Source organism: Heptranchias perlo, chromosome 15 (assembly GCF_035084215.1).
Source record: "Heptranchias perlo isolate sHepPer1 chromosome 15, sHepPer1.hap1, whole genome shotgun sequence".
In the NCBI taxonomy this organism is placed as follows: Eukaryota; Metazoa; Chordata; class Chondrichthyes; order Hexanchiformes; family Hexanchidae; genus Heptranchias; species Heptranchias perlo.
In genome coordinates, this window is record NC_090339.1 from 14,163,514 (window position 1) to 14,179,288 (window position 15,775).

Below are 15,775 nucleotides of genomic sequence, written 5' to 3' on the forward strand. Positions count from 1 at the left end.
GAACTACAATACAAGACCAATCACGGCTCTTGTGGTCTTCAGGGCCTCTGATATTATACTCTTTGTTTCAATAGCCACTTGTGGCTAAAGCATTCCATGTTCTAAAAACCCTCTGTGATTTTTATTCTAATTTTTCCCTAAACACTCTCCTGGTGATCATCTTGAATTTATGAACGTATTTACTCATTTGTGTACTAGTGGAAATACTCTTTTGCTCTTCACCCTTTCAAACGCTTTCATGATTTTGAAAACCTATTTGAATATTTTGAATAGTGCCATGGGATCTTTTACATCCACCCGAGAGGACAGATGTGGCCTCATTTTAACATCTCACCCAAAATGTAGCATTTCCTCAGTACTGCACTGAAATGTCAACCTAGGGCGTGTCAAGTCCTGGAATGAGGTTTGAAACTACAACCTTCTGACTCAGCAGTGAGAGTGCTACCGCTGAGCCAAAGGATATAATGGAGCGGGAATTGGATCAGCTGGAAGTAGTAATTCATGTTGGACCCCATGATGTGGAGGAGAGCAGGATTCAGCTCCTGTACAAACTGCCCCTAGGAGAAAGGGGACAGGACCTTAAATCAGGTTTAATAACGGTGTCAATTGATAGTCAGTACAGGGCCAGCCAGATTAGGAAGATAAATATGTGGCTATAGACATGGTGTAGGAGGGAAGGGTTCACATTGCTGGGGCATTGATACTAGTTCTGGGGTAGAAGTGAGCAGTACTAACAGGATGACCTACACCTGAACAGAGATGGATTAACTAGAACTATGGAGGAGGCTTTAAGGTGATTTGGTGGGGAAGGGGAAAAGCAAGAGAGTAGATTAGGCAGTTTGAAAGGAAAAAATAAGCTTTAGGTTACCTAAGGAAGGATATACTTGCCTTAGAGGGAGTGCAACGAAGGTTCACTAGATTGATGCATGGGATGAAAGGGTTGTCCTATGAGGAGAGATTGAGTACAATGGGCCTATATTGTTTGGCATTTAGAGGAATGAGAGGTGATCGCATTGAAACATATAAAATTCTTAAGAGGGCTTGACATGGTAAATGCTGAGAGGTTGTTTCCCCTGTCTGGAACTAGAGGTCATAGTCTCGGGATAAGGGGTCGGCCATTTAGGACTGAGACAATGAAAAATTTCTTCACTCAGAGGGTTGTGAATCTTCTCGAATTCTCTACCCCAGAGGGCTGTGGATGCTCATTTGTTGAGTATATTCAAGACTGTAATCGATAGATATTTGGACACTAAGGAAATCAAGGGATATGGGGCTAGGGTGGGAAAGTGGAGTGAGGTAGAAGATCAGCCATGATCTTATTGAGTGGCAGAGCAGGCTCGAGGGGCAGTATGGCCTATTCCTCCTCCTATTTTTTATGTTATGTTCTTAAGTTCTGTTCTTATGTTCTTGGGTGTATAGGGAATAAGGAGGTTGAAAGAGATGAAGCAGGACAAGATATTAAAGAGAAATTTGAGGCAAAGTGAAGATTAATTGCTATCATATTGATGATATCTATTGGAACCAGAAATCTGAACAGCCTGTTTTGTGGCCTGTAATAGGGTTTCAAATTTGTGAGGCTGCATTTTTTTTCTTGCCAATTGTCTCCTCTGCCTTCTCCTCCTGAAGGTGTTATTTCTTTGCTGGGATACAGTTCGGCCTTTGATACTTTGTCCAAGTGTCCATTATTCATTCTGTGCGCCTTAACAGTGAGCGTTGGCAGGCTATTCCACCTAGGAGCAGCACAACTAAGCCCACTGCTGTCGTCACTAAGTGTCCATGCACACACACCTACTTGGATTTGCTGGATTGTGATCGGGAGTGGAAATCCTGGCCGATTTTTCTAGTCAGAGCACTAATGCCAGTTATAGCTCTTCCCAAGGTAAGGAAGTTAGCAAGGGATATGGAACAAAGGTGGGTAAATGGAGTTGAGGTACAGATCAGCCATGATCTAATTGCATTGCGGAACAGGCTTGAGGGGTTGAATGGTCTACTCCTGTTTCTACGTTTCTTAACTGTAAACAACGATAATGACTTAATCAACAAACTTCAACTTTTACATTCTCTTTGAATGTTTTTGTTCTGCGAACAATTTGCAGAGTGAATGTTTCAGTTGGCTGTCATAATTGGTATTCATGATACCAAAGTTCCTAATTATAAGCCTGAAATTAAATTCAATCAGCTTCTAAATTTAATTTAGTTTCCTTGGTGAGCCTGCTGACACGGACAGGAGATTTATACGAAACTGATGATTTAATCGGGCTTTGAATGAATTTAAATTTCAGGTTTTGAAAGTTATTGATAGACACCTACCAATAATAATGAGAACATGATATCGCCCATGACTGAGCAGCTGGACTGTAAGGCAAGTGGTCCGTGCGATGTCTGTCTTTAAAAAATTCCATGCATCCTGTTTGCAGTAGGATTTGCAATAATCTCGTGCAAAATTGAAGAATCACTTTAAGGAACAAATTACAAAAGAGAAATCAAAGTCAAACCTCAGTTGGACTTGGAAACATGTCAAAGCATTTTGTAAAAAAAAACAACTTAGAGAGTTCCATTAAAAAATCTAATCAGTTAAGTGGTGCAGTGCCTCCGAGGTTTGGAACACCACAGAGTGGGAGGGCAGCAGTGATTACCAACTCTGCTTTGTTTCTGACCTGAGCTGCACAGCTAAGCAGGTATTGAAAGGAGGCTGAGTGTCTCTCTGCAGGGGCAAAATTGGATGGGGTGTTCTCATTGGACCACTGTCACACAGCTCCTGGTGGCCATGTAAAGAGCAGCTTTAGCGATTAATTGCAAACAGGACATTTGTCTGCCTCCTTCAGAACAAAGATGTGAATAAATGTGTGAAGTGTGCCAATTTAGTGCTGGATCATGCTGATTCTCCTTTCCTTCTATCAGGTTGCGTTCCTGAAAAAGGGCGTTGGTTCAGGGTAAATTGTCAGCACTGAAGCACGGTAGTGTTACAGAAAGTCTTCATGAAATAAAAATAAAGTGCTAGCAATACACAGCTGGCCTATTGAATCTGAAAAAGAAGAGGTTAGTTGACCTTTTAGTGCAGCCCCTTTGTAAAAGCAGGCAGGAGAGCCCCTTTGCAGGACTGAACAAAACAACGGGAGGGAGAACAACAGGTAGCAGTCAAGCATACAGATATAAATACAACTTTTACAAAGATGTAGCTTAATAGCCTATAAGTATAGTTTAAAATGCTGCCAAGAGGTGAAAGGTCCTGGATATCATACAAAGGTCACTGCAAATTGCTTTTGCTTTGTCCTTGGGGGTGGAACTTTTGGCACTGGTTTCTGACGTATGGATCTCATGCACCCATAGCAACCCCAGTGCAGACTTGCCAGTGTCACTAAGACCAGCCACTGACAAGATCTGTTTTTTTCTGGTCTTAAGGGATTTGTTGTTTATGCTGGGGTTGCTGCTGGGTGCACAAGACTAGCATGTTAGCAACCGGCAATGCAAGCACCCCTTTATGACTAATGCAAAAGCAGCTTCAGTTAGGCTGCAAAGGGAAATGGAGGGGAAAAAGATCAGCATGTAAAATCCATTTTGGAAATGGGGCAGTTTCACCATCCACTTTTTAAAACTAGTTATTATGAGCTTTTGATAGATGGCTTTTGAACTTGGATGCAGGTCCTATGGAATATTTAAGCAGAGTCTTTTAGCAGCACTAAGTACTGTAACACATGTATTTAGTATAAAAGAATAGATACATATTAATTGAATTTCTATATTTTTTGCTCCTTACTATAAAAACTTGCAACTTGCCAACATGGAACATGCAGCCTATTAATATAGATAAGGACTGTTTTTGAAACTAGTTATAATTTATATTATTTTCACTCAAAACATTGTATTCTACACCAAATAATAAAGGAAGCATAGAAAGAATTGAGGCAAAATATTGATGTTCACAAATATCATGGGTATATTAATGTCAGCTTGGCTCAGATTCAAACACCACTATGGACTTGAGTGCATAATTTATTCTGACACTTCATTGCAGTTTTGAGGAATTGCTGCATAACTGCAGATGCCATCAGATGAGATGGTAAAGCAACATGCCTTCCACTTGTTCAGAAGAAGAGCAGGTGAATTCTCCCAGTCTCCTGGCTAACATTCCTCCCTCACCCAGTACCACCAAAAACAGATTAACTGGTCACTTATATAATTTGCTGTTTGCAGGAACTAGCTGTGTGCAAATTGGCAGCCCTGTTTGCCTCCTTCAAAAGTATTTCATTGGCTGTAAAGTGCTTTGGGATGTCCTGAGGAATTGAAAGATGCTAGATAAATCCATGTCTTTTTCTTTCATATAGCTATGTTTAGAAAAATAGTTGGTTGAAAAAAGGTTCTCTAACCTGGATTGTGTGCTTCACTTTATATAAGACAGGACAGATAAATGTAGATTTTCATAGTATATCGGTGACTTTGCTGATTTGATATTGTAGCTAACGGGTAGGCTGGCCTCGATGAAACCACCTCTGTGGTGGAATAAATATAGTTGCTTTAATCATACCTGGCTGACTCCTGTACCTAATTGTTAGAGATAGAGAGATGTGCTTCCAACAACATACCCTCCAACTTACAGCTCCATGGGCGATCTGCTCAATATATATTAAGTAATGATCTCCCATGGCATTGCTTGTGGACAATAAGAGCTCTCATCCTTGACTGCATATCCTAAGCTGACGCTCTGTTGTTGGAGGTACCATCCTTGAGAGGAAGCATTAAATCAAGGTGTCTTCTGCTAGACACAAAAGATCCTATGGCACTATTAATCATAGAATCTTACAGCACAAAAGGAGGCCATTTGGCCCGTCATGCCTGTGCCATTCTCTGCCTTTGCACTCTGAAATTCTTTGTGTCTCCACCTCTGTCTTTTTGTTCCATCCTTTTTCACTTTCCTTAAATGGAAGTTGCACACTATTTTCTTTGTGGTGTCTGCACTTTACTGTTTGTGTCATCTCTCTCACTTTTTTCAAGTCTCCTTCCCTCATTTCTGTTGTACGTTTTTCAATGTCTCTGGCCTTCATGCTTGTTCCTTTACTGATGTACTCAGTTTTTATGCCCTCTCCTTGTTAAAGCCTAAGGCTGTGCAGCAAGATGGCAACCAACATGGATCAGGCTAGAGGGGCAGAGTAAAGTGATTGAATGGAGACTGGGTTGGTGCACCACATTAGGTGGGCTGAGCTTTAACACTAGTAGGGGTGAGGGCTGGGGCCTGGGTGGGATGAATTGGGTGAAAGCACCAGGGGAACTGGGAGGGAGTGGAAGGTTTGGGATGAGGGATTAGAAGCGGAATAGGCAGTTTCTAGTCTGGCAGCTCTTGGAGGGTGGGGGCTGTTGTTAGTACTTATGAGGATGTAGGACCTTGCGACACTCAGGGAAGGGGATCTGGGAGCACTGGAGTAAAGGAGCCTGAACCTGGCAGCATTTTAGAGGTGAACCACGGAGCTCTAGGATGGGGTACTGTACTGACAGTACTGAAGGTGAGGGGAGTCTGGGCCTAGGGACTAGCAACTTCAGGGAGCAGGTTTGGGTTTAGCAAGACGCTTGGTGGGGAGGGGTGGGGGAGCAGTCTTCCCACCCCATCATCTGTGCCTTGCCAGCCGAACGAAAGCACCACTGACAGAATTAAATAAAGTCTAGAGTTTTTGCAACATGACTTCATTTATTTTGAAGATGGGGATTTCACAAATAAAGTTGGGCTGCACATACTGTCGACTTTATTTATTTCGTTCACTAGTAGAGAACAGGAGGATTTTGCCAGGAGTAAGATGTTGCCAGACATAACAGTATTAGCTCCCAAACTGTCACAGGTTGTAAGCTGAGGTCCAGCATGGAAAGGGAATTGAATATTTAATGTGTGTTTCATGCTATGCACTAGATTTTAAATGACAGAGGAAAGTGTCCCTAACTCCTAATACTAACTAAGAAGTGATTACCATTGTAGCAATGACGAGAAAAGTAATTTTGAATCAGGATTTGCCAACGGTTGGACTATAACCACCAGAGCCCTGCACAACAATGGGAAAGAGGGTGCAATGCACACTGAGATTGTATTCTTTGTTATGTATTCCAGTCGATTTTTTGCTATCAATTCTTCGCAGCTTTTTTTCCCCACTTTTTAGTATTTCTTTTTATGCAAGCTGCTTATACCCAAAAATATATCATGAAAACTACACTGGTTAGACCTTCACCTACTAGAATTAACAGTTTTTTTCCGGATAGTCTCCTCTCACTGACCAATTGTTTTGGGTTCCTTCATTGTCGTTGGGTCAAAATCCTGGAACTCCCTACCTAACAGCACTGTGGGAGTACCTTCTCCACATGGACTACAGTGGATCAAGAAGGTAGCTCACCACCACCTTCTCAGGGGCAGCAAATGCTGGGCTTGAGTCAGATCAATACTTCAGAGGCTATACTATAGTTTAAAGCAGAAACCTTAATGCTGACAGGAGCGCCAGTATTGAATTTTTATCATTAACTTATACATGCAGCACTACAGTGAAAGACAACTGATATGTTTTTGGTGGTTTTGGTTGAAAGAGGAACATTGGCCAAGACATCAGAAAAAGCTCTTTTTTTCTTCGAATAGTGCCCTGCTGATGGGTCATGAGTTTAAAACATCTCATCTGAAGGATGGCATCTCTGATAATGCAGTGCTGTCACAGTACTGCACACAAGTGCCAGCCTAGTTTATGTGGTGATGTCCTGACGGGGGCTTGTACCTACATCTTCTGACTCAAGCGAGAGTGCCATTAACTAAACTTAACTAAACCAAGCTGACACGTGCACTGGTGTCCCTTAGGCATCTTAAACTTGCTTTCATTATAGATATGTATTGTGAAAGATTTCAGTTTACAAATCAACACATGTATTTGGGGTTAAATTCTTAATGGATGGTTATGTATCCTGTAGTGATCAAATCTGTGCAACTATTTTATTTTCACATTTGAAAAATCATTAATTCTTCTGGAACAAATTATTTTTGATTTGAAAGGCAGAATTATAGTCGGTGCCACATCTTTTAGAAAATAGATTATGTGCCTTCAGCATTCTCATTTTCCCCTTCAAAAATTTCTAAATCTTCCACTGTTGCAAACTGCACTTTCGTTCAAGTCCATTTTCTCTCCCAAGGGCACATGTAATAAAACAGTGGGTGTACATGCTGCTCAAATTATGACAGCCTATGTCCCACTGAACTTTGAGAACAACTTGTTTCCATATGTCATGGATATATATGTTCAGGGCTGTTTTTAAGTTGTCATCCCTGATTTTTTTTGAAGCAATTGGTCTGCTTGTTATCTATGATGTGGAGATGTGTATCTAGGTTGACAAGTGTATGTAATAAAACTGTTCAATTGCAAATGTCTCACAGTAAGCTACCTTTAATTCAAAATCTCCAACTAACTGATAAGCAGTATAAAAGACCTATTATTTAGGCACTGAAGGAATCAGGAATTAAAATTTAAATCCACAGAGAAATTAATAGGGATTTGTTCAGTAGAAAGATTACAGGTCCTTCTCAGGTGGTCATAAAAGACCTCGCTGAGACTGCAGAAACAGAAGGAACATGATAACCATAAACAAAGGCGTTGTCTAAAAGGGGCCTAGTCAGGATACAGCTGCAGACTCCGCATATTGGTCAGATAGCTTTAGAGCTGTGATGAGACAATGGTCTGCAGTCAGCTCCACTTGAGTGGATTGGAGAAGACAGTTGCCTCGTAAGGGGTGAAAGGGCTTTGGTCAATCAGTCTAAAGCAGAAGATTTTGTGATAAGAGCATAGGTATAAGAGTGTGTGTTGCCTGGAGAAGAGGTGTAACCCAGGATCAGGGATCCTGAAGGAAACGTCAGGGAGGCAAATGGTATGATGGCCTTCATTGCAAGAGATTTGAGTAAAGGAGCAAGGATGTCTTACTGCAGTTATACAGTATTCCACAGGTTCGCCACCCTCTGAGTGAAGAAATTTCTCCTCATCTCAGTCCTAAATGTCCTACCCCGTATCCTGAGACTGTGACCCCTTGTTCTGGACTCCCCAGCCAGGGGAAACATCCTCTCTGCATCCAGTCTCTCTCTCTGTGTTTCAGGAGCTGGGTGTCCCTCTCTCTCTCTCTCTGTGTTTCAGGGGCTGGGTGTCCCACTCGTTCACCTGACGAAGGAGGAAGCCTCCGAAAGCTTGTGATTTTCAAATAAAATTGTTGGACTATAACCTGGTGTTGTAAGAGTCTTTACATTTGTCAACCCCAGTCCATCACCGGCATCTCCGCATCAGATTTGAATTAATCACTATTATTTTTCCAAATAACAGAATTAGTACAGTAATGACTAGGATTGTAAGGGAATTAGTACAGCAATGACTAGGATTGTAAGGGAATTAGTACAGCAATGACCAATATCCAGGATTGTAAGGGAATTAGTACAGCAGTGACCAGGATTGTAAAGGAATTAGTACAGTAATAACTAGCATTGTAAGGGAATTAGTACAGCAATGACCAGGATAGAATGTACAGCACAGAAACAGGCCATTTGGCCCAACAGGTCCATGCAGGTGTTTATGCTGCACACGAGCCTCCTCCCTCCCTACTTTAACCCTATCAACATATCCTTCTATTCATTTCTCCCTCATGTGTTTATCTAGTTTCCCCTTCAATGCATCTATGCTAGATGCCTCAACTACTCCTTGTGGCGGCGAGTTCTACATTCTAACTACTCTCTGGGTAAAGAAGTTTCCCTGAATTCCCTATTGAATTCATTAGTGACTATCTTATATTTATGGCCCCTGGTTCTGGTCTCCCCTGGAAGTGGAAACATCTTTTCCATGTCTACCCTATCAAACCCTTTCATAATCTGAAACACTTCTATCAGGTCTCCCTTCAGTCTTCTCTTTTTCTGGAGAAACAAGCCCCAGCCTGCTCAAACCTGATAGGTGTAACCTCACGGTTCTGGTATCATCCTAGTAAATCTTTTTTGCACCTTCTCCAGTGCCTCTTCATCCTTTTTATAATATGGTACAGTAATGACTAGAATTGTAAGGGAATTAGTACAGCAACGCCTAGGATTTATTGCATTCCAGTTAGGACTCGAGATCTTTATCACTACAGCAACCAATAAAGGCCTTGCAAAATTATGCAGGACTTAGTGCTGTTGTGAATTCTTCATTGCATTAGTGGCTGAGTATCAGTGATACAAAGCTATGATCCACGTAATACCAAAGTGCAGTTGGATCTTTGTACTCAATCCATATAGCTCATTTGCACAAACAGAAAGGTAAATTCAGTGCTCCCAGCATGGATCATAGGATTGGAGCTACAGTTTTGTAGCCCTCTCATGACCCATACTCACTTCCAGCACAGCTCCCAAGTGGGATTGTGGGAGTACTCAATTTACTATTACTGTGTCGTATGATTTTGCTTTTCACAAGACCAACATTGCTCATTGTGGTACTGACTCCAGTCACCCAAATCAGATGAACTGAATGGTGTTCCTTAATTGGCAGCACTGACCAAATAATTAATATTTCATTTTTACCAACAATTTGCTAGTTAGAAGTATAGAATTAGGTATTTAGCATACTACTTTCATAATTGAGTAGTTGATCTTTCAGTAGCCTCTTCACAATTATTATTTTTTTAATATAGACCTCATCACATGCCAAAAAAGAAGGCACTGGATAGCGGCATAATCATAAATGTCAGAAAAATAACTCAAAAGTAAACAATCGCTTCCACCCTATGAATGGCATAATCCATCATCTGTTATATAATCTTATGTCTGCATGCACTTCCTATCAACTTTTTCCATTATAAATTCTTTTGCTGCAGCTCTTCCAGTGGCAGGAGGGTGCAATTACACCTGGCAAGTGTATATAGGCATTTTCAATTATAAATGTGGCAGAGGAATTTATAATGGGAATACAAAAGTAAGGACAGAATGCATGACTTTAAAATGGGGATTGAATTATGTCTGTGCACTCTGGTCTAATTATCCTTGCTTTCCAGCCCTGCTTCACCTGAAGGCTATACTTGGTCTTGGCTCTCCTTGTGGACAAGTAACAGTTGCATCTGCCACTTGCTACACTTCGAATCTGAATGGCATACTTAAAATCTGAATGTCACATTTTAATGATGGGCTTAAATAACCAGGATCTGTTCAGTAAACCTGTCTGATTTGCACAAATATTTGATTAGCATAGAAAGGTAGGGAATGCTATCAGCACCATTTGGCAATCAACAGCCCCTCACAGAACCAACCAATTAAATTGCTCCTTTATTTTTCCTATAACTTTTTTTAACAGCCATTTTGCTTTTGGAGCCACTATCTATACATACCCAAAAATAAAGTTTAAAACAATGAGAAAATTAAATAATTCTCAAAAGAAATAACTATGCTTAACCATAAACTTACCTGTTTTACCATAGAAGTTCCTGAAATTACTTTCAACCTCGCAGGCCTGCCTCTTTAATCAGGATTTAGAGAATCAAATTCAGCTCTGTTTCCCGAGGTTCCGCTGTTTACCTTGGTCCTGGCAAAATCCTCCTATTCTCTGCTACTCAAATAAATAAAGTTAAGCTGAACAAACTGCTGACATTTATTTCTGTAGCACCCTCCTGAGTGCTGACGGACCCTAGACCTTCTTTCCCAAGTGCTCCGAGGCCAGTCTTTTCAATTTGCAAATGCTGTCAGTGCTCACCAACCCCCGAGTAACATCAAGCTAAAACCTCTTCCAGAGTGCTACCAGGCTCCTGCCACCCTCCCTCCAGTGCGCCCAGGCCCGAGATTGATTGATCCCCCTCCAATCTCCACCCAAGGCCCAGACCTCCCACTCCATGCCATTCCATCCTGCTGTTTGTGCCCATTCCATCCAAGTGCCAATAACAGGTGTCATGCCCCCACACTCTCTCTCTCTCTTGGCCTCAACCCCAGCTCATCGACAACTTGCATTTATATAGCACCTTTGACGTGACAAAAGGTCCCAAGGCGCTTCACAGGAGCGATATCAGACAAAATTTGACACCGAGCCACAAGGCGATATTAGGACAAGTGACCAAAGCTTGATCAAAGAGGTAGGTTTTAAGGAGCGTCTTAATGGAGGAGAGAGAGGTGGATCGGTTCAGGGGAGGAATTCCAGAGCTTGGGGCCTAGACAGCTGTAGGCATGGCCGCCAATGGTGGGGCAAAGGAAATCGGAGACGCACAAGAGGCCAGAATTGGAGGAATGCAGAGTTCTTGGAGGGTTGTAGGGCTGGAGGAGGTTACTGAGATAGGGAAAGGCGAGGCCATGGTGAGATTTGAATACAAGGATGAGAATTTTAAATTTGAGGCATTGCTTGACCATTCTCATCTGTACATGTTGCACCAACCCATACCAACCCATGCCAACCCAATCCCAGTTTCCAGCACCTACTCACTACATGTTGCATTAAAGGTAAGACACAGAAATTGAGTAGATCAGTGAAAGAATTCATGACCACCTCTCAGAGAGGGAAAGAAGACATGGAGAGAGAGGGAGAAACTTATAAAATGACAAATACAGTGTGTAGAAATGTATATGACACAGAGAGGTATCACAGACGCCAACAATATTCTCTGACTGATCATGATACATTGTCACTCTCTGTCCTCTTTACAGCCTTTGATATAATTGACCACACTATCATAGAATCATAGAAGTTTGCAACATGGAAACAGGCCCTTTGGCCCAACATGTCCATGTCGCCCAGTTTATACCACTAAGCCAATCCCAATTGCCTGCACTTGGCCCATATCCCTCTATACCCATCTTACCCATGTAACTGTCCAAATGCTTTTTAAAAGACAAAATTGTACCCGCCTCTACTACTGCCTCTGGCAGCTCGTTCCAGACACTCCCCACCCTTTGAGTGAAAAAATTGCCCCTCTGGACCCTTTTGTATCTCTCCCCTCTCACCTTAAATCTGTGCCCCCTCGTTATAGACTCCCCTACCTTTGGGGAAAGATTTTGACTATCTACCTTATCTATGCCCCTCATTATTTTATAGACTTCTATAAGATCACCCCTAAACCTCCTACTCTCCAACCTCTCCCTATAAGTCAAACCATCAAGTCCCGGTAGCATCCTAGTAAATCTTTTCTGCACTCTTTCTAGTTTAATAATATCCTTTCTATAATAGGGTGACCAGAACTGTACACAGTATTCCAAGTGTGGCCTTACTAATGTTTTGTACAACTTCAACAAGACATCCCAACTCCTGTATTCAATGTTCTGACCAATGAAACCAAGCATGCCGAATGCCTTCTTCACCACCCTATCCACCTGTGACTCCACTTTCAAGGAGCTATGAACCTGTACTCCTAGATCTCTTTGTTCTATAACTCTCCCCAACGCCCTACCATTAACGGAGTAGGTCCTGGCCCGATTCGATCTACCAAAATGCATCACCTCACATTTATCTAAATTAAACTCCATCTGTCATTCATCGGCCCACTGGCCCAATTTATCAAGATCCCGTTGCAATCCTAGATAACCTTCTTCACTGTCCACAATGCCACCAATCTTGGTGTCATCTGCAAACTTACTAACCATGCCTCCTAAATTCTCATCCAAATCATTAATATAAATAACAAATAACAGCGGACCCAGCACCGATCCCTGAGGCACACCGCTGATCACAGGCCTCCAGTTTGAAAAACAACCCTATACAACCACCCTCTGTCTTCTGTCGTCAATCCAATTTTGTATCCAATTGGCTACCTCACCTTGGATCCCGTGAGATTTAACTTTATGTAACAACCTACCATGCGGTACCTTGTCAAAGGCTTTGCTAAAGTCCATGTAGACCACGTCTACTGCATAGCCCTCATCTATCTTCTTCGTTACCCCTTCAAAAAACTCAATCAAATTCGTGAGACATGATTTTCCACTCCTTCCTCCTTCAACACCTCTCCTCCATTGTCCAGCTCAGTGGGAGTGCTCTTGCTTTGGCCTACTCTTATGAATACATTTGTAGTCAGAGCATCTTTAGCAATGGCTTCTCTTCTCACTCCCACACCTTCAACTCTGGCCCGTTTCCCCCCCTCCCAATCTGCAAGGATCCATCTTTAGCCCCCTCCTCTTTCTCATCGATATGCTCACATTATTTACAGATATGAGGTCAGCTTCCACATGTATGTCATGCCACCCAGTTCTACCTCGCCACCACCTTCCTCAACCCTTCCATGCCTCCGTGCTGATGGATTACTTGTCTCACATCCAGTCTTGATTGAGTGTTAACTTCCTCGAGCAAAATATTGGAAAGACTGATGCCACTATTTTCAGCCCCCACCACAAATTCAGCACCCGTGCCTCTGATTCCATTTCTCTCACTGGCTACTGTCTTGGACTGAACCTGATTGGTTGCAAGTTTGATATCTTGTTCGTCCCTCTCAACTGAGTTTCTGACCCAATATCCCCTCTATCACAAAGAATGAAGATGGGCAGATACTGGCTCCCAAATGTTGACAATGGGCTTGTATGAATAGAGTGTCTGCCCATTAGTAAGTACTAACTTTTAACTCATCAACGAAACAAACAAAATGTTATTACAGTCTTCTCATCTTTCTTTCTAAAATTAGTTTTGAGACTAGTAGTGTGCATGCACCAGCCTTGTTTCAAGGCATAGACGTTTTGCCTGAAGTTCACTTCAGTGACTTAAAACTTGTTTAATGAATTTTCATCAAGCCTGGAAAGTAAATTCCTCACAACTTTCTGTGTTCCTTTTTATAAATTAGCTTGCTGGAATATTTAGTACATCAGGTAGTGCACCTTTAAACATGGACGCTAACCTCTAAGCAAACTAAAATGATTATCAGATTTTCAGGACACTGGCTATGAAACTTTGCCTCCTCATCTTTCAGTTCTTTTCAAAAATAGTTAAGTTGGAATTAAGTGAAGTGATGCTATGAACCCTGACAAATTAAACTGTTTTATCAAATAACACAAAAACTAATCAGGCATCACGTAAACCGCAGTAAGTACCTTCGCCTTACAAACCATTTTATTGTTTTGTAATTATCCAAATTGTGCATCAGTAAAATAATCTTTTGGAGTTCTTGCACTCCACCTTCGAGGATTGTGTTCCTCTACTTGTGCATTTGTATGTCTTTAGATACTTTTCTTGTCATTTTGTTTAGCCTGTTCTTTGAATAATTTTCAAATCCTCTGTCAGTGCAGCATTACTTCCTTTTGTAGCGTAATAGAAGACAGATTGTGATCTAACCTAATGCACTAACCTTGCATCTTGCAGGTTGCCAGAATTGTATGTCAGCTGTCAAACGTGCAATTGTTTCATCTTGCTATATCTCAGTAGCCACACTTTAATGACAGGATTTTTTAATTTCACAGTAGACTTATTCTATGAAACTTACAATGACAAGTTTTTCAAATGTACACTGAAAGAACACTCTTCAAAAGTTACATTCAAGTGGATTGCTTAGATGTCTAATTTTTCACATTTCATAACTTTTGATTAATACATAAGAGTACAAAATATGGCTTTGTCTAGTTTTGAGTTCTTTGAAACTTGCTGTCTTCAATCTCGGATTGGATTTATTTGATATGATTTAACGCAATGATATTAGGTCTATCAAAGGACTTTATTGACTGAAAAACCAATCTAACCATTGTGCTCATAATGTGGAGTGATGTGAGAAGATTTTTAATCTTCCATTGATGATGGAAAAGGTGCGTGAGATCTTCATGGTCTGAAGCAATAGTTCACTGTCACTGAATTAGATCATTTAGGTGTGAAGACTTTTACTGCAGTGCAAGTGTTTATTGTGCAGTTTATACACACAAAGCTATTGATTGCAGAAAAGAAAGCTGAACAAGGAATAAAGTCTGGATAGATGATCCTTGTTTTGTTCTAGTTAAAGGGACTTTTTCTTCAAAGTTTAACTGATGAATTTGGTCATAATTCCACCCTTCTAATAGCCACTGACGGGCTACTCTATACCATGACACAGAAGCACCTTCAAGGTCACTGCCATACAACAACTTTTCCATGTTCTGCGAAACATTCATCCTAATTGTTTTCGTGAATTTTTACCCTCAGCGATGGGAGGATGTTGATGCTGGAAAATTAAACATTTTCCACTTGTTTTGTGCCTATTGTCAGCATCTAGTGCTGTCAGATCAAGTATGGCACGAATTTGATAGAGTAAATTTCCCTATACATTGCTTCAGTAATGTATTTAACCCCCAATTTGAGGAGGACGCCCGTAATTAAGGGCATAATGGGGGAAAAAGACCATTTGGTCCATCAAGCATAATCCTTCAGACAGACCACTTACAATTTGTATCATCAGGGACTCTACCCAATCTATTTAATCACCCAAGAAAGATACTTAAGCACAGGTAAAACTTCAAAGAAGATGGTGCCCAGTGAAATGTCTCCATGACATTTTGGGAGGTCCTGAGGACATGAGGCACGATATAAATGCAAGTTCTTCCTAGCGTCTTGAGTTGAGCAACAATGCTATTGTCCTATAATTTCTTTCTCTTAAATTGCAGTTTAATCAGTATCTTCTGTATGTTTGCATCCTTTTGTGGATTAACTAATGTACTATAGCACAACAATGGCATTTTAAGCTAATGTCCATACCTAGCACAAAGGAAGATGGTAGTGGTTGTCGGAGTCCAATCATCTCAGCCCCAGGACATTGCTGCAGGAGTTCCTCAGGGCAGTGTCCTAGGCCCAATCACCTTCAGCTGCTTCATCATTGACCGATCCTCCCTCTATCATAAGGT

The 15,775-nt window shown here is 41.3% G+C and overlaps 1 protein-coding gene across 1 annotated transcript in view; it reads left to right on the plus strand.

The window, feature by feature from the left end:
- The window catches only part of LOC137332880 (succinate--CoA ligase [ADP-forming] subunit beta, mitochondrial-like), a 79,418-nt gene that overhangs the window by 46,306 nt on the left and 17,337 nt on the right, over window positions 1-15,775 (plus strand). The gene's annotated exons all lie outside the window — the stretch shown is intronic.